Source organism: Bombina bombina, chromosome 2, assembly GCF_027579735.1.
Source record: "Bombina bombina isolate aBomBom1 chromosome 2, aBomBom1.pri, whole genome shotgun sequence".
NCBI classification, from domain to species: Eukaryota; Metazoa; Chordata; class Amphibia; order Anura; family Bombinatoridae; genus Bombina; species Bombina bombina.
The window spans coordinates 1,304,864,543-1,304,883,743 of record NC_069500.1 but is presented as its reverse complement, the minus strand read 5'-3'; the positions used below and the strand labels follow the sequence as shown (position 1 = coordinate 1,304,883,743).

At 36.5% G+C, this 19,201-nt stretch overlaps 1 long non-coding RNA gene across 1 annotated transcript in view; it reads right to left on the bottom strand.

The window, feature by feature from the left end:
- Positions 1–576: 576 nt before the first annotated feature.
- Positions 577–19,201, bottom strand: part of LOC128648269 (uncharacterized) — a 29,096-nt gene continuing 10,471 nt past the window's right edge. The window contains exons 2-3 of the long non-coding RNA XR_008400556.1: positions 1,617–1,732; positions 577–719 (exon numbers count right to left, since the gene is read on the bottom strand). This is a non-coding gene — a long non-coding RNA (uncharacterized LOC128648269). The remainder of the gene's footprint in view (positions 720–1,616; positions 1,733–19,201) is intronic.

Genomic DNA, 19,201 nt, shown 5'->3' with positions numbered 1-19,201 from the left:
GTGCACGCTACCTATCAAGATATCGCTTCAACAAAGGATAACCTGAAAATTAAGCAAATTTGATAATAGAAGTAAAATGGAAACATTTTTAAAATTGCATTCTCTATCTGAATCATAAACAAATAATTGGGTTGCAGGTCCCTTTCACCTCTATTGTCAAATGTTCCTTTTTAAAGCATACTTAGGTAGACTCAGGAGTAGCAATGCCCTACTGGGAGCTAGCTGGTGATTGGTGGTTACACATATATGCATTAGGGGACTTTTATGTTATTTGTTTGCACTTTATGTCCCTTAGGTTTTTTTTTTTTTGTGAAAGGTTTTCAGAGTGAAACTGCCATATCTTTTAGCACCAAGTAGTGCAGGAATTGAAGAGTTTTACTTTATTTTCTTTGATACAGATAATATTGCAGTATAAGGCACCATCTTGTGATTTTATGTTTCTACAACTTGATGGTTTATTAAAGGAACAGTAAATGTAAAAACAAATGTGCAGACTTATGTAACTTATCTTAGCAACAGCTTTAAAAATCTAAAGATTTGATAGATTTTAGCTGTCAAAGTTGTACTTACCTGGTCTCCTCTCCAGGATCTTCTGATCATGTCTTCTGCTTCAAAAGCCCTTCTCGGGCGCCCTGTCTTATCACAGCACACCCAATCGCGCTATTGAGCTGACTGTAGCATGCTTCCACTCTGGTCTGGTAGCGGGAGCACCTGCGTGCCTGTGAAGCGATTTTAAAACAGAAGACATGATCAGAAGATCCTGGAGAGGTGACCAGGTAAGTACAACTTTGACAGCTAAAATCTATCAAATCATTAGTTTTTTAAATCTGTCGCTAAGATAATGTTACATAATTCTGCACTATGTGCAGAATTATGTAACTTTATGGTTTACATTTACTGCCCCTTTAAGCTTGAAGAGGAGAGCAGCCCTAGTTGCCAATTAAAGATACATATTGGAACTTTTAAACAATTTTTTTTAAAATAATGATTTATTTTATTTTAGAGTAAAAACAAGGGCACTTTAATTCATCAAAATTGACATTTCACTCCTTTTCTTAAAAAACTTACCTTTTAATCATGTCAGCCGCTGCAGCGCTTTCTCCGCCCATCGCAGGTCCTCTTTGCAGGTCCAAAATGACGAATCCGGCTTCCTCCAATCACGACGTTGCATCAGGCCATGATCCCCCCGGGGGGAAAGCCGTGATTGGAGGAAGCCGGATTAGTCATTTCTGATGTAAGAAGAGGCTTCCGATGGCCGGGGTAATCGCTGGAGCGGCAATCAGGATTAAAAGGTAAGTTTTTGAAGAAAAGGAGTGAAATGTCAATTTTGATTAATTAAAGTGCCCTTGTTTTTAATGGGTTTATTATAAACCGGGTAATAATTCATCAAAATTGACCTTCACTTTAAGTCGTAGGTAACAAATAGTATGCTAGGTGCAAACACATCTGAAGTGGCGAAGTTTAGATCAACAGGCCCAAAGTGACAGTAAAAAGCCTGGTCTACTACAGTAACAAGTCGGATTGGTTCTTAAAAATAAGACAAGTAATAGTAGGGTTTCGCCATTGAAAACAATTGCAGGAAACAAAGAGTTAATATATTCAGAAAATGTTTATACTTGCGTGCAATACTGCAGAAAAATCTTGTAGTTTCAAGATGTTTTATGTCCATTTAAAGCATGAAACTGTAACATTAAAATGTTGATTCTCATAGACTCATATGGAAAGCAGTTTTCTAAAAAAAAAAAAAAATTTTTTAATGAAAAGTGCTTGGTTATTTTGGAATGTGACCCAGTGACATACATGTTAACACCACTGTTTAATACACAATACATTTTGTGGTAAGAGTATTAATTAGATAGTCGAAAAAGAAGGGGAAAAAAGGCATCTGCGTTTTTCTTCATATAAAATAAAAGCATCAACTTTATTGATTCTCAAGTAAAACAATCTCCACTACATAGACAAAAAAGCGAGCAAGCTCGGTTTTACACATTTCAGCGTGAGCCTTAATCATAGACCTTAAAGCACTTGTGGTCATCCATACTTTTAATGTATACACACAGTGATCTGATTGGTTAAAACAAAAACGCCTTCTTGTTAACTACTTAAAGGGGCATTATACACTAATTTTTTATTTGCATAAATGTTTTGTAGATGATCTATTTATATAGCCCATAAAGTTTTTTTTTTTTTTTTTTAAATGTATAGTTTTGCTTATTTTTAAATAACATTGCTCTGATTTTCAGACTCCTAACCAAGCCCCAAAGTTTTATGAGAATACCATCAGCTACCTACTCCAACTTGCTCCTGTTTGTGTAAAGGGTCTTTTCATATGCAAAAGAAGGGGGAGGGGGGAGTGTCTTATTTCCCACTTGCAGTGGGCTTTCCAGCTACCTTTTCAACAGAGCTAAACTGAAAGCTTCTAAGTACATTTTTAAACCATTTTATACTGGATTTTTATATCAGTACCTGTGCATCTTATTCTTTATAGTAGTGTCTATTACATGCAGTTATATGAAAATGAGTGTATACTGTCCCTTTAAGTACCCATGTTTTTTAGGCTATGTTCAGTGTAAAAAAGAGAAAGTTTCTTAACATATCACATTGTTCTTCTTTTTATACAAAATATCACTTTCTCTTTCTATACATTTTAGCCATAATCCTAACAACATATGTTTGGTCTATAACACCAGGGATAGATATTATATAATATTTTTCACATTTATATCTATAATTATTCATCAGTTTATCAAACCCTGTATCGTTAATAGAACAAACATTAATTAACCATATATATTCACTGGTCTATCAAGTACATATTATTGATTTCTCTTACAAAGTGAGCACTTAGAGATATTTCCTCTATATACAAACAAGAGGAAACGTATACAGAATAGATTATTCCCAATAATTCATTATATCTCACTCTGAATTGTAACCTTGTGGAATTTGTGTTTTCATTCTGCGTATCCAAAATACTTGGATATTAATATTAAGTAGATAGATTTTTTTATATATTTGCTAATAGTTATATGGAGCTGTAGTTTTTGACAAAGGCTTATATTACAAGCCTAAACAGCGCCTAACATTTTTGTATATCATATGGATGAATAAAAGTTTGAAGATATGGTTGCACAAGCAAGTCCTGAGAGTGACTTTTCTTTATATATACAGGTGGCCCTCGTTTTACAACGGTTCAATTTACACCGTTTCAGAATAACAACCTTTTTTTCCAGTCATGTGACTGCTATTGAAAAGCATTGAGAAGCAGTGCATTTATTAAAATAGCCAGTAGGTGGAGCTGTACGCTTGTGTTGCAGCAAAGCCAAGCAAGATGAAATTAATCAGTTTAACCAGACCTGAGCTATCGAGCAGATTTCAAAAGAACAAGATCTTCCTAACTCTAAATCATTCCAGATTGGAATGCATAGAAAGAACTGTTTGCAGAAAAATGCAAGCGAAGTCTGTGTTGTGTGATTATTTTATTAGGTTTATAATGCTGTTTAGCAAATGTTTTTGTTAATTTAACTTAGTTTAATTATATATTCTGTGTTGTGTGATTATTTTATTAGGTTTATAATGCTGTTTAGCATTTACAGTCTTCATTTCAAAGCTTTAAAAATAATGTATTAGGTGTTACTTATGACAATTTTGAGGGGCCTGGAACTTATCTCCCTCACTTCCCATTGACTTACATTATAAACTGGGTTTCAATTTACAACGGTTTCAATTTACAACCATTCCTTCTGGAACCTAACCCTGGCGTAAACTGAGGGCTACCTGTAATTTAATTTGGATCTGAGCACTGAGTATTATTATTATATGCTAAAATATATCAGGAGATATTTCACATAAATACGTGTCATACAAGTGACATCTGCAGTGTAGGAAGAATGTGGTCAATTTATAATTCATGGTACAATCCAGGTTTCCTGCTGCTAGCGTGAATAAAAGAAAGACTGGATCATGCTGAGGAATTTCAATTAATACTAACCATTTATGTTGGATGGACAAAAACAGTACGACCTAAATTGCTATGATTTTCTAACAGATTTATCATGCAAATGATTTCAATTTCACAGTTGATTAATGCAAAATTGTTATTATTATTACTGCCTTTCTTCAAAAAAGGGTAGGTTTATTATGCAAATTAATGCATTAATATGGTTATTAAGGTAAAGTAAAAGGAGAGTGTTCATAAAGGCAGAATTATGAAAAGACCCGAATATTAATTTGCCTTTGTGGCATTTTCAGTAAATTAACTGTTAATAGTAATTAGTTAGATAATTAGTTATTTATGGTTGAACTGTGTTGGTTAGTTTTTATAATTTGCAGCAGCTACTGTTGTCAGCTTTTCTCAACAAAACATTCAACAACTTAAAGAACCACTCAATGCAGTAGAATTACATAATTAACAAGTACATAATAAAAAAAAAAGACAATCCAATAGAACTTACTCTTACTAATTTCAAATAAGTAGTAGTTTTTTGTTTCTTTAAAAAAAGAATGTCTCCCATTTGCCGGCCCCCCTGTATCATGTGACAGACATCAGCCAATCACAGACTAGAATATGTATGCCCTGTGAGCTTGTTCACATGTTCAGTAGGATCATGTTCTCCAGAGAGTGTGAATATAAAAAGACTGTGCAAAATTTGATAATGGAAGTATATTGGAAAGTGTCTTAAAAATGCATGCTCTTTCTGAATCATAACAGTTTATTTTAACTTGAGTGTCCCTTAAAAGGTCAGACCCAATGGTCTTGCAGTCCAACTCAGCCACATGTCCATATAAGACCTTGGTAAACACCTCTGGTCATTCAGATTCTCTAGGCTCCAGGTCCTCATAAGATCTCATATCAGACCCTTGGTCTGCATGTAATCTCAATGCACATATAAGAACTCAAATCAGAACCCTGGCCTTGTACATTAAACCTTAGATCAAATGCCTGAGCCTGATAAGCTTTTTCCTACCAGGCTGTATTAATCAATACCAGATTTTAAGAAACCTAGTAGGAGCTTTGCTTGTGTTGTATGCTGTTGCATCAGGGAGAGTGCCAAGTCTACCTGTTAGCATTGAACACCAGAATGCTACGAAATAAGATCACTTTCTATTGAAAACTTGCACTAAAACAAAGCAAGGAGTATACATTAGGCAATAAATAGCGTTGAGTAGTTAGTGGCTCGATAGTTGTTAAAGATGTCATACACTGGCAGGAAGACAGATCACTGTAATTACACACAGGAGGCAACAAAACACATTGTGGAAGATGTTTCAGCAAAGTCTACTCTCAACAGCTGCTTCTTCAATTCGTTTTTCTGCTTGGAAGCAGCTCTGCAAACAAATCTGTCCGGTTTCTGTCTTCAGTTAAAGTCCCTGTTCAAGTTTCATTCGCATACAGTTTTAATCAATATGCCCTTACAAAGTCTTGCGTGAACTGCTGGTGCAATACTGCCCCCTGCAGATTTGGGGTGTCATTCAGCCCGATCGTACATGATCGGACGGATTGCTACACGCTGCCTCAGTGGCGGTGTATGAGTTTAGGAGCAGTGGTCTTAAGACCGCTGCTTCTTAACTCCTGTTTCCGGCGAGCCTGAAGGCTTGCGCAGAAACAAGGGGAACAGGGGCCATTCGGCTTTTGTTAAAAAGACCCCTATAACTGCCTTACAAATCTTTATCTATGGTGTGTGTATAAGGACAGAATACATTTTAACCCTGCATCACACACTATAACTGCCTTACAAATCTTTATCTATGGTGTGTGTATAAGGACAGAATCCATTTTAACCCTGCATCACACACTATAACTGCCTTACAAATCTTTATCTATGGTATGTGTATAAGGACAGAATTCATTTTAACCCTGCATCACACACTATAACTGCCTTACAAATCTTTATCTATGGTGTGTGTATAAGGACAGAATTCATTTTAACCCTGCATCACACACTATAACTGCCTTACAAATCTTTATCTATGGTATGTGTATAAGGACAGAATTCATTTTAACCCTGCATCACACACTATAACTGCCTTACAAATCTTTATCTATGGTATGTGTATAAGGACAGAATTCATTTTAACCCTGCATCACACACTATAACTGCCTTACAAATCTTTATCTATGGTATGTGTATAAGGACAGAATTCATTTTAACCCTGCATCACACACTATAACTGCCTTACAAATCTTTATCTATGGTATGTGTATAAGGACAGAATTCATTTTAACCCTGCATCACACACTATAACTGCCTTACAAATCTTTATCTATGGTATGTGTATAAGGACAGAATTCATTTTAACCCTGCATCACACACTATAACTGCCTTACAAATCTTTATCTATGGTGTGTGTATAAGGACAGAATTCATTTTAACCCTGCATCACACACTATAACTACCTTACAAATCTTTATCTATGGTGTGTGTATAAGGACAGAATTCATTTTAACCCTGCATCACACACTATAACTGCCTTACAAATCTTTATGTATGGTATGTGTATAAGGACAGAATTCATTTTTACCCTGCATCACACACTATAACTGCCTTACAAATCTTTATCTATGGTATGTGTATAAGGACAGAATTCATTTTAACCCTGCATCACACACTATAACTGCCTTACAAATCTTTATCTATGGTATGTGTATAAGGACAGAATTCATTTTAACCCTGCATCACACACTATAACTGCCTTACAAATCTTTATCTATGGTATGTGTATAAGGACAGAATTCATTTTAACCCTGCATCACACACTATAACTGCCTTACAAATCTTTATGTATGGTATGTGTATAAGGACATAATTCATTTTAACCCTGCATCACACACTATAACTGCCTTACAAATCTTTATCTATGGTGTGTGTATAAGGACAGAATCCATTTTAACCCTGCATCACACACTATAACTGCCTTACAAATCTTTATCTATGGTGTGTGTATAAGGACAGAATTCATTTTAACCCTGCATTACACACTATAACTGCCTTACAAATCTTTATCTATGGTATGTGTATAAGGACAGAATTCATTTTAACCCTGCATCACACACTATAACTGCCTTACAAATCTTTATCTATGGTATGTGTATAAGGACAGAATTCATTTTAACCCTGCATCACACACTATAACTGCCTTACAAATCTTTATCTATGGTATGTCTTTATTACCTTAAAAACTTTCATTTCTCTGTCTTCCACTTTGATAAGAAAGGTGTCATCTGCATTGTTTGCTCAGGCCTTGTTTGATCCTGCTGTAATGTATGACCTTTGCTAATTAGAAGCATGTGACTGTTATTACCTTTAAAGGGACAGTATACTGTAAAATAGTTTTTCCCTTAATGTGTTTACAATTGCTTTTTTTACCAACTGCAGAGTAAAAAATGTATGAAAATTAGCTTTTTAAGGTTTATTTGTGTATATTAAAGTACTGATTTTGTGTTTTGAAGCCACAACCTAATACAATGGGTTGAGCTTGTAGGTATAATCAGATCTCATTACTGTATCACATTGTGTACATATACCTGCTTCTTTATCTTATATCTGTCCATAAAACAATCACCAGTACTTGGAGAGAACAATGGAAAATCAACATTTTATTACGTTATCTCTGCTACATCCCACTGGGAGTGTAATTTCTTCTGCTGGCTGTGTTTAACTTAACTATAGCTTGGACCTACGGACACAAACTTTCAGAATAGGTGGGGATACCACAGGCTAAATCAACTATTTCAAATGCCAATATAAGGGTAAAGGAGCTACTTGTAAACAATTTAATACACTCCAGCAGGTAAAGTGGATCATTGGAAACAAATTAAAGGGGAGAAATTTTTTGAGTAAAGAGTCCCTTTAAATTGAATACCCCTAGCTTGTTACATCAAGCTTAGCTTGTTAGATCAGTGCAGAATGTGCAGTTCTCTAAGTGTGCTAGAGTTATAACAAGGAAGTTATTCAAAGGAGTGGACGACAGAAAAAAGTACTTTCAAATCTCCAAAATTAACTGCAAACATGCTACACTTTCTAATGTCTGCATTAACCTTTTCCTCCCTTCTCCTTAAAGTCACAGCTCTTCCGTTCACAAACAGCACTCAGACAATTAAAATTCCTCCTTCTCTTCTACCTTCTCCCCTCTATAACACACATGAACTCTATTCCTATCTCACATCCCTCAGCCAGCCATGCTTCACTGATCTTAAACTTAAACACTCACATATGACACATTCTCATCTCCTTTCGCTCACCATATTTCTTCTTCTTGCAGCTGGGGATGTCTTACCTAATAATGCAAATGGGGAGAACTGGCACTAGTTAAGTAATTAAAGGAATAAATGGAAATAAATTTCCAGTGCTAACCCACCATAATATATGCAAGAAGAGAAAAGAGAGGTAAGAGAACCTCGAAGAGGCGGTTTCTAAGCACTCATTCCTAATGACATTGTTAAAAAATGATTTTTAATCGTATTAATTTAAAATAAAGACCTCTAATATCAAACAGTACCTATATTAAACTAAGTCTCCTCATCACCCTGTTTCCTGGCCAATAACAGCTCCCTCGGCTTCAGGTGACAGGGATAATGGACTGCTAGAGTTTAAAACCAAAGGGTGCACCTTGGTGCACAAACACACAAACTAGTTTCGGCTGCAATGTCAGCCTTTCTCAATGTGAGCAGACAAATCGAGGCCCGGGTGCCACCCCTTTAAATAGCACATCATTATACCTAAAAGCCAATCTGATACTGTACAGTGAAGCCACCCTCATAAGTCACCAATCATGGCCGTGATCGCTATGACTCAAGGAGGTGTGCGAAAATTAGGTAATCCTATTGGCTGCGGTGCGCCGTTAATCCTATTGGCTGCAGGGCGCCATTAGTATCAGTGACGTAGCCTTTGTTTATAGTAGCACGCAAAGATCGTATCTGCCTCCATTCACTTAAGCGTATATTTGTATAGTATATATTGGAACTAGATCAGAAACAAAACGTATATTGAGCCCTACTTGTCCTATGTTATTAAAGCACAAACACAATTAGTCACAATGGGTAATGAACCTTTCCTTTATAGAAATACGTGCAAGATATGCTGTGTGTGCTTCTAGTCTGCATTCTATAGAGTTGGTTCTGCTCTTATATAAATTAAAGTAACGTATTAGGCAACATGCATATGCAATGCACCTTACTAGTGTAAACACACATATAAGAGTTGCTTAGCAACAGAATACATATATACCATATATCTAGTCCAATCTTATACATAAAGACCATAAAAGCAGTATGTGTTATTATCGATTGTGCGCAAGGCAAAATTATACGTATAGATCCAGTTCCAGTAAATAGTGAACTTAAGTAAGGCATGATGTAAGAGATCTAACATAATGGTGGCTATATAGTAATAGGAAGGCATGTATAGGTAAAAATAGTGCAATGGGCGGCAGTAGACACCACTACAATATTATCAATCTGAGACCTTACAAAAGGGATAAGCCTTTATATACTGACTGAATTCTGTCAGAGGCCATCATTAAATGTATAAAAATAGTTAATTAATTATAATGTATTTATATCCCAATATTCCCAAAGTAAAAATAATTTATATATTCCATCAGTTAAGGGATCATAAGAGTGAGCTCTGATACATTCAGACTGATAAAGATACCTATAACAAGGTATCAAAATTCATATGACCCACATCAATATAAATAAATAAAGTGACATAAAGCAGAAAACAGAATTATTTACAATTCAGAAAGAGATGATTCTTAAAGAAATACCCAAAAATTATTGGCCTCATTCATCCCATGTGGTATAACTGTTAAGTTTAAAAATCCAGCCAGTTTCTTTTTGCAACAGGATTCTCTCACTGTTTCTCCCTCTAATCCCGGGTTTAACCTGTTCCAGGCCCCAGCATTTAAATGAGGTAGTTTTGCCAGAATGGCACTGAAGGAAATGTTTGGCTACACTTGTTAATTGTTTACTTTTTTCTGCGTCTTTCAGTGCGTTACGAATATTGCTTAAATGTTCAGTAACTTCTAGTGCTCAGTTTGCGTGTTGTCATTCCTGTATAGATTATATTACATGAACAAGATAAGCAGTACATGACATTTTCACTTTGGCAATGAATATGGCTTCTGATTTTCCAGTTCTTGGAAAATCTATCAGTGATGGTATCCTTTTTGACCATGTACTGGCATGTTTTACAGTGCCCACAGGGAGTAGAGCCTTAGTAAATAGGTTTTTTATTTATTTACCTGTTAAAGTGAATTTTGGTTCTACTCCATCAAATTATTTGCACGTCTAAAAGTGAATGAGGGTTTATCAGGTAATAGTGTCTTAAGTTTTTCATCACTTGTTAGAATATGCCAATATCTGTTGATGATAGTTGTCACTTTGACAATTATATGTGGATATAAATCTGATTGTGTTAGAATCTGATGGTATGGGCTTTTTGGGTCTGAGAAGTTCAGACCTATCTTTGGCTAATGCTTTCTGATAGGCTCTGGCTAATAGTTTTTTAGTGTAGCCACGTTTCAGTAACCTTTCTTTGAGGTCACAAGCTGATTTTTTTAAAAGAATCAATATCTGTGCAATTCCTTCTTATTCTTAAATACTCTCCATATGGAAGGCTATGAATAGTGGATGGATGATGATGACTACTAGCATGCAATATGTTATTGGTGGCAGTTGGTTTTCTATAGGTTTCTGTTTCATGTTTGACAATAGTCAGATCTAGAAATTCAACTTTTTCCTTGCTAGTATTATATGTCAAAAATAAACCAAATGGATAAGTGTTCAATAATTTGACAAAATCGTCCAATGTTTCTATTGGACCCTCCCATATGAGTAGAATATTGTCTATGTACCTGGACCAGTGAGAGATGTGTTGAGTGTATTGGTTCATTGTTTCATTGAACACTATCATCTCTTCCCACCAGCCCACAAGAGATTAATAGATTGAGTGAGGACTTGAAACACTATGAAACCAAGGAAGATTTTCAAAAATCTTATAATAAAATTAAAAATGAGGTGGAAAGATTTGCCAAGTTTGTTTCAGATAAAAAAGAAAAAAAGATAGACAGATATCTTAATGACTATGCCCAAGGAAAAGTATATACTTGGAAAAGAAACACGAACCAACACTCTGACTCTGAATGCACTGACAATGGGGGGTAGTTATCAAGCCGTCAACCTCAAATACGCTGGAATTCCGCAGCGTATTTGTGGCGAGGCTGATTTGCCTTAGTTATCAAAGGCTCGAGACCGGCAAAAGTAGAATTTTGTGACGTAAGCTTCGATCCGCCAGACTCAGTCCGACACAGATCGATTCTTACGTCACTCCAGATGTTCCGCACACAAGTGCGGCACATTCTCACTACTTTTGCTAGTTATCAAATGACTAGCAGGTACGCTCGGCACTTTTACGGCCCAGCGTACCTGGTTTTCAAACCGCCACCCCTGGAGGCGGCGGATCCCATAGGAATCAATGGGAGTCTGACCATAGCGAAAGTACAAGTTCGCTGCTGACAGACATCCCATTGATTTCTATGGGAGCTGTCTGCACCTAACACCCTAACATGTACCCCGAGTCTAAACACCACTAATCTGTCCCCCCCTACACCGCCGCAACTAAATAAAATTATTACCCCCTAAACCGCCGCTCCCGGAGCCCACCGCAAGCTACTCTATACATATTAACCCCTAAAACGCCGCTCCCGGAGCCCACCGCAACTATAATAAATGTATTAACCCCTAAACCGCCGCTCCCTGAACCCGCCGCAACCTATATTAAATGTATTAACCCCTATCCTGCCCCCCCTACACCGTCGCCACCTATAATAAATTTATTAACCCCTAATCTGCCCCCCACTACGCCGCTGCCGCCACTGTAATAAAATTATTAACCCCTAAACCTAAGTCTAACCCTAACCCTAACGCCCCCCTAACTTAAATATTAATTAAATAAATCTAAATAATATTTTTATTATTAACTAAATTATTCCTATTTAAAACTAAATACTTACCTATAAAATAAACCCTAATATAGCTACAATATAAATAATAATTATATTCTAGCTATTTTAGGATTTATTTTTATTTTACAGGTACCTTTCAATTTATTTTAACTAGGTACAATAGCTATTAAATAGTTATTAACTATTTAATAGCTTACCTAGCTAAAATAAACTGAAATTTACCTGTAAAATAAATCCTAACCTAAGTTACAATTACACCTAACACTACACTATACTTTTTTTTTTTTTTTTTTTTTTTTTTTATAATAATTTTTATTGAGGAATATTCAAAGGCATACAATAGTCATAAAAACAGGTTCTTGCATTGCATGTCACATACAGTAAGATTTAGTGTTACAAGAATGAGGAAACAAACACAAAAAATAAACGCAAGTGTAACAATTTACATATCATGCAACCATGAGATACATAGAATGCCAAATATTGAAATGCCTTTTAAATAAAATCCTAGGCCGCTCTTGGACCATCACAAGTATTTAAGATATAAGAAGGCATGTGCAAACAAAAGAGACCACTTGTGGGTCTCGTTGATAAACCTCAGTTTTTTATAATTTTATCTCATACTAATATGAATAGTGTGTAAATTAAGTAAGGTGCTAAAGGGGTAATTTTATTACGTGCATATATATATTTGGACAATCTTGCATAGATTAAGAAAAAAATAAAGCTGAGTATAATGATAACCTGCAAGATTTAGCTGGAAAGGAAGGTATATAGGGTGCGGTATATATGAGAAAAACCGCGTAGTCAGTCCTCCCACTTAAGGGAGGCATATTAAGTGGAGTGGGGGGGTGGAGGTGATGAGTTACCTACGAGAAGCAAATAAAAGGTGTCAGCTTGTCTTCTAAATTTGCCAAACAGATGTACAGGAGATAGGTTGTAATTGGGCTAACTACTATAGGTGGTTATTTAAACTAGGTGGGTAAAACTTAACATGACTCTAATTAAGGTCTCAAGAGCATGTGGAAAACTAGGGGAAAAGTAAATATAGATTAGTTACTCATGATAGTAACGCTGCATTATGAGAGTTGTAAGTATATAAATCCCAAATGATGGGAATGTTAATGCAGGACCAGCCTGCAACAGGAACATACTTGGAGTATTGAGTTGATGTTGTACTTCAAATTGTGGTTGGGCGTGATTTTGATATGTATACTAGTCAATATATCAATGAGCCAACAAACAAAATATAGGGGATAACATTATTCCACGCTGAGATTGGTATCTATCTAGGACGAGGAGGGGAACACAACTCACTGTAGGCAGGCTCAAACCTATTAGGTATTATTATTGGTAGCTAGTTATCTAAGGGGATCTTGCCCTGAAAAATAAGTGAACAGGGAAGCGTCTCCTCACCCCAAAAAACTACACACTGGGACTGAAGAGATATTTAGATTCACAGAAAAATATAAAATGCAGATGCTATAAGGGGATGATTCCTATAGGGAGAACAAGCGCTAAAGCGGCTGAATAAAACATTAGTGTGCTTCTGCTGCCTAGGCACGGGCCCTATACCCAGCAACAGGCACACACCTTATTTAAACTGTCACCCACATTTAAATGAGTAAAAGATCTGCTATAGGCGGAGATGTCAACAATGGGAAAACATCATAACAGGGAAGGGGTGGATCCAGTAAACATAATGGAACAGTTATATTCCTGGACACATGAAATCATAAAAAGATAATAATTAAGGTGCGGTACAGGTTAGAAAAAACGCGCAATTAACCCTCCTGTAGGAGGTATCTTAAGTGGAAAAGTGGGGGGGGGGGGGAGGAGGTAGGATTTAAAATAAACTGAAGCTAAATTTCCCACATTAGGAGATATATTATTATGGGGTGGGGGGGGAGGTGGGCATTTGAATATGGGAGATATGATAAAATAGACTCTGTGGAATTAAACTGATCGTTAAGGGCAAATAAGAAAGATATATGGCTCCATTTATAATAAGAACCTAGGGACATTTAATATGGGCTAGGATGAACTGTGCTTCAGGAATATGTGTCAAAATAAGGTGGGGGGGACTATCCATAATAAAGGGATATAACAAGCCCTTAGCGGGACAGGCCAAACTTAATTATATGAATGGGAGACTGCAATATCTGCCAGGTTATCAAGTATGGAATGGGTAAATGTGCCAGTCGAATGTTGTGGTTCTGGTTGTTTATTGGTTAAGCTAGTATTAATGGCAACATATGGTAAAAACTGAGATTCTTCTATAAAGCCACACATCTGCAAGACATAGGCACCCACTGCTCCGGCCGCTAGCAGAAGAGTGTCCAAGTTAGAGACTGCACTATAGCACTAGAGGTGTATCTACTACGGTATAGGTCCCCTTAAAATTGGAGGGTACATGAAAGGGCAAAGGTCCGGCCTTACCCAAGCATACATGGGGGTGAAGTAAAGATATCGCTATGTAATAATAATATTTATCCCATGGAATGTGTGCCTAAAATGCGTGGAATCTGAGGGTGTAGATTAAGAAACCTGCATACAACCTTAGTTAAGACTAAAAGTAAACATCAACCAAATGATTAGGATAGTACTACGAACAATCAGAGCCTAGAGCTGAGAAGGGTGCACTGAAATACGTATAGTAAAGAAATTTGCTCTCATTGTCTAAATATAGATATAGCCCATGGTGATTGAGCAGAAAACACTGAAAACTCAACAGCAAGGACCTGGTATTACAGTCATTATGAAGAGCTAGACATAGATAGAAAAAAAACATTGCACAGCATAATTTTAAATAAACCTTGTGAACAGGCAACAATAAAGTGTGGATACAGTCAGGGTAATATGGAGACATATAGGTAAGCACATTATTAAAGTTAATAACTAGGAACAATAGGACCCTATGTTGAAAAAGCCAGCAATGAGAGTATGACCTCGCCGTGCTGGGAGAACAAATACACTATAGGACCATAGATAATATCGGCTGTAAGACCGATAATAGACATAAGCATACACAGTCACCATGAAAGTATTGTCTTCTGACATCAAGCATAGGCAGTCCACCATGACTATCGCAAATGCAGCTAGTTACCACATAAATACAAACCTCTCCTGGGGAAAGCGATGCAAAATAAGGAGGTGGAAGCCTCAAATTATCAAGGGAACATGTCCTCCAGGGTCCCATTGCAGGACCCATGCGTGTACATATTGGCGACAATAGCGGCATTGAAAACACTGGACGGGTTGAAGTGCGCTCCTGGTTGGAGGCCAGGAACATCCAAGCGTGGGGCAGCACCACTGTCGGCCACAACCGGAGAGGAAGGTAGGATTCCATGAACTTGAGCGTTTCCCCTCTGCATGCGGTGTTAGTCGATCGAGCAGATCCGAGTATGTATGAAGGAGAGAGCCCTCTCTGCCGCTGTGACTGTTCCAAGGCTCACATGGAATTATTTTTGAAGTGAGGGTTATAAGCGGCAAACCTCCCAAGTTAAGCGCCTTCCATTGTAAGCCGTACTGCCTCACAAGGGGATCCCTTTCATCAGCAGATCCCTGCTCTTCTTTATCCTCTGAGTTAAAAGGTAGTGAGGTATAATCCGCAGTTGCAAAGCAAGATGGCGGCTTTCCCGGGTCATTTGCAGACTCAAAGCGCTTCTCATTGAGATCAGTCACGATAGTTGAAATAGCAGCATAAGTTGTTAGAGGTTTGAAAGCCTCAGACATTGCATTTAGGAGGGCTTCGTGATGGTGATCAAGCAGTACCTTCAGCTGCCTAAACAGGAGAGCGTCCATAGTTTGGTATATGTGGCGTATCAGGCAAAACTAGAAAGTAGGGTCCTCCGATATTATCCAGCACAGCTGAATTGCTTCCCCAACAACAAAATGAATGCTAAACCTTAGGGTGTCCAGGTTAAGATGAAAAAAAAGATAAAATAATTATGAAAACCTGTAAAACTGTGATTCATGTTGGGAGCTACTGAAATGTGCGTCTTGCTTCCAAGCTAGCTGGCTCCGCCCCCCACACTATACTTTAATAAATTATTCCTATTTAAAACTAAATACTTACCTGTAAAATAAACCCTAATATAGCTACAATATAAATAATAATTATATTGTAGCTATCTTAGGATTTATATTTATTTTACAGGTAACTTTGTATTTATTTTAGCTAGTTTGAATAGTTATTAACTATATTGATTTCGATTCAATCAGAGACAACAATCCCACAAGAATCAACCCCACGAAAAGAAGTAGATGTGACTAATGAGGATGCTAACCTCAATATTATTAATCTTTCCAACAAAGTTCTAACTTCTGTACATTATTCTGTCCTCAAAAAGGTTTATCCTTTGTATCTTCCAATCATATTGATAAATTTGAGGCAATAAAAGACACCCATCTATTTGTTAGAAAGGTTTTACTTAGGAAATACTTTTCTAATAATGAGGACCCCAACAATTTATCACAAACAGACAGTACAGCACTAAATGACCTCATAACTTTACTGGAAGAGAATGATGATTTGACTAATGAAGCCATTTATAAATCTAATACTGATAATTGGCGTAAAATACTTAAACCCAAGTCACAATTTATTCCTCCCAGTAACATCTCCCCTCAAGCAGTCACTTTCTTGAATCTAGTCTGTAACGATATTATATCAATCCAAGATAACAAATTTTCTGAAGTGAATATGACCAAGTCAGAATTTGAAGCTATGAGAGAGATGGCTAGTTGGACAGACGTCCAATTCAAGAATAGTGACAAAGGGGGTAATATTGTTGTATGGCCTACATCTATGTACGTTGAAGAAGCTATGAGACAACTTCTTAACACTAAAAATTGCAAAAAATTGTTGGGGAACCCCACTGAAAATTTCCTAGACAAATATAACAAACTGATTGATGGAGCTTTTTCTGAGAAGATCATTGACCTTAAAGAACATAAGTATCTAACTGTGACTAATCCTAAAGTTGCCACGATGTACCTTTTACCCAAAATTCACAAAGATATCTCTTGTCCACCGGGGAGACCAATTGTTTCGGGAATGGGATCTCTAACCGAAAAAGCCAGTAAATATGTGGATGCAAGACTTAGAAGTTTTGTAGATGCTTTGCCCTCTCACACTAGGGACACCATGCATATTTTAAACAAAATGCAAAACATACAAGTCACACAACATTAAATACTTGTAACATGTGATGTTGAATCACTTTATACAAGCATCAAGACTGAATGGGGGATTAAAGCGGTTGCCCACTTTTTGAACAAAGACACTGATATGGATGTAACTACTAAAGATTTCATCATTAGACTATTGAAGTTTGTCCTTATGTACAACTACTTTGTCTTTTTACAAATATGTGGTACCACTATGGGTACATCGTGTACTCCGACTTATGCGAATATGTACCTGGGCTGGTGGGAAGAGATGATAGTGTTCAATGAAACAATGAACCAATACACTCAACACATCTCTCACTGGTCCAGGTACATAGACGATATTCTACTCATATGGGAGGGTCCAATAGAAACATTGGACGATTTTGTCAAATTATTGAAAACTAATCCATTTGGTTTATTTTTGACATATAATACTAGCAAGGAAAAAGTCGAATTTCTAGATCTAACTATTGTCAAACATGTTGACAAATTAGTGACAGAAACCTATAGAAAACCAACTGCCACCAATAACATATTGCACGCTAGTAGTCATCATCATCCATCCACTATTCATAGCCTTCCATATGGAGAGTATTTAAGAATAAGAAGGAATTGCACAGATATTAATTCTTTTAAAAAATCAGCTTGTGAACTCAAAGAAAGGTTACTGAAATGTGGCTACACTAAAAAAACTGTTAGCCAGAGCCTATCAGAAAGCATTAGCCAAAGATAGGTCTGAACTTCTCAGACCCAAAAAGCCCATACCATCAGATTCTAATACAATCTGTTTCATATCCACATATAATTGTCAAAGTGACAACTATCATCAACAGATATTGGCATATTCTAACAAGTGATGAAAAACTTAAGACACTATTACCTGATAAACCCTCATTCACTTTTAGACGTGCAAATAATTTGATGGATAGTCTAACCAACAGTCACTTTAACAGGAATAGAAATAAAAAAACTATTTACCAAGGCTCTACTCCCTGTGGGCACTGTAAAACATGCCATTACATGGTCAAAAAGGATACCATCACTGATAGATTTTCCAAGAACTGGAAAATCAGAAGCCATATTAATTGCCAAAGTGAAAATGTCATGTACTGCTTATCTTGTTCATGTAATATAATCTATACAGGAATGACAACACGCAAACTGAGCACTAGAAGTTACTGAACATTTAAGCAATATTCGTAACGCACTGAAAGACGCAGAAAAAAGTAAACAATTAACAAGTGTAGCCAAACATTTCCTTCAGTGCCATTCTGGCAAAACTACCTCATTTAAATGCTGGGGCCTGGAACAGGTTAAACCCGGGATTAGAGGGAGAAACAGTGAGAGAATCCTGTTGCAAAAAGAAACTGGCTGGATTTTTAAACTTAACAGTTATACCACATGGGATGAATGAGGCCAATAATTTTTGGGTATTTCTTTAAGAATCATCTCTTTCTGAATTGTAAATAATTCTGTTTTCTGCTTTATGTCACTTTATTTATTTATATTGATGTGGGTCATATGAATTTTGATACCTTGTTATAGGTATCTTTATCAGTCTGAATGTATCAGAGCTCACTCTTATGATCCCTTACCTGATGGAATATATAAATTATTTTTACTTTGGGAATATTGGGATATAAATACATTATAATTAATTAACTGATATTATACATTTAATGATGGCCTCTGACAGAATTCAGTCAGTATATAAAGGCTTATCCCTTTTGTAAGGTCTCAGACTGATAATATTGTAGTGGTGTCTACTGCCGCCCATTGCACTATTTTTACCTATACATGCCTTCCTATTACTATATAGCCACCATTATGTTAGATCTCTTACATCATGCCTTACTTAAGTTCACTATTTACTGGAACTGGATCTATACGTATAATTTTGCCTTGCGCACAATCGATAATAACACATACTGCTTTTATGGTCTTTATGTATAAGATTGGACTAGATATATGGTATATATGTATTCTGTTGCTAAGCAACTCTTATATGTGTGTTTACACTAATAAGGTGCATTGCATATGGATGTTGCCTAATACGTTC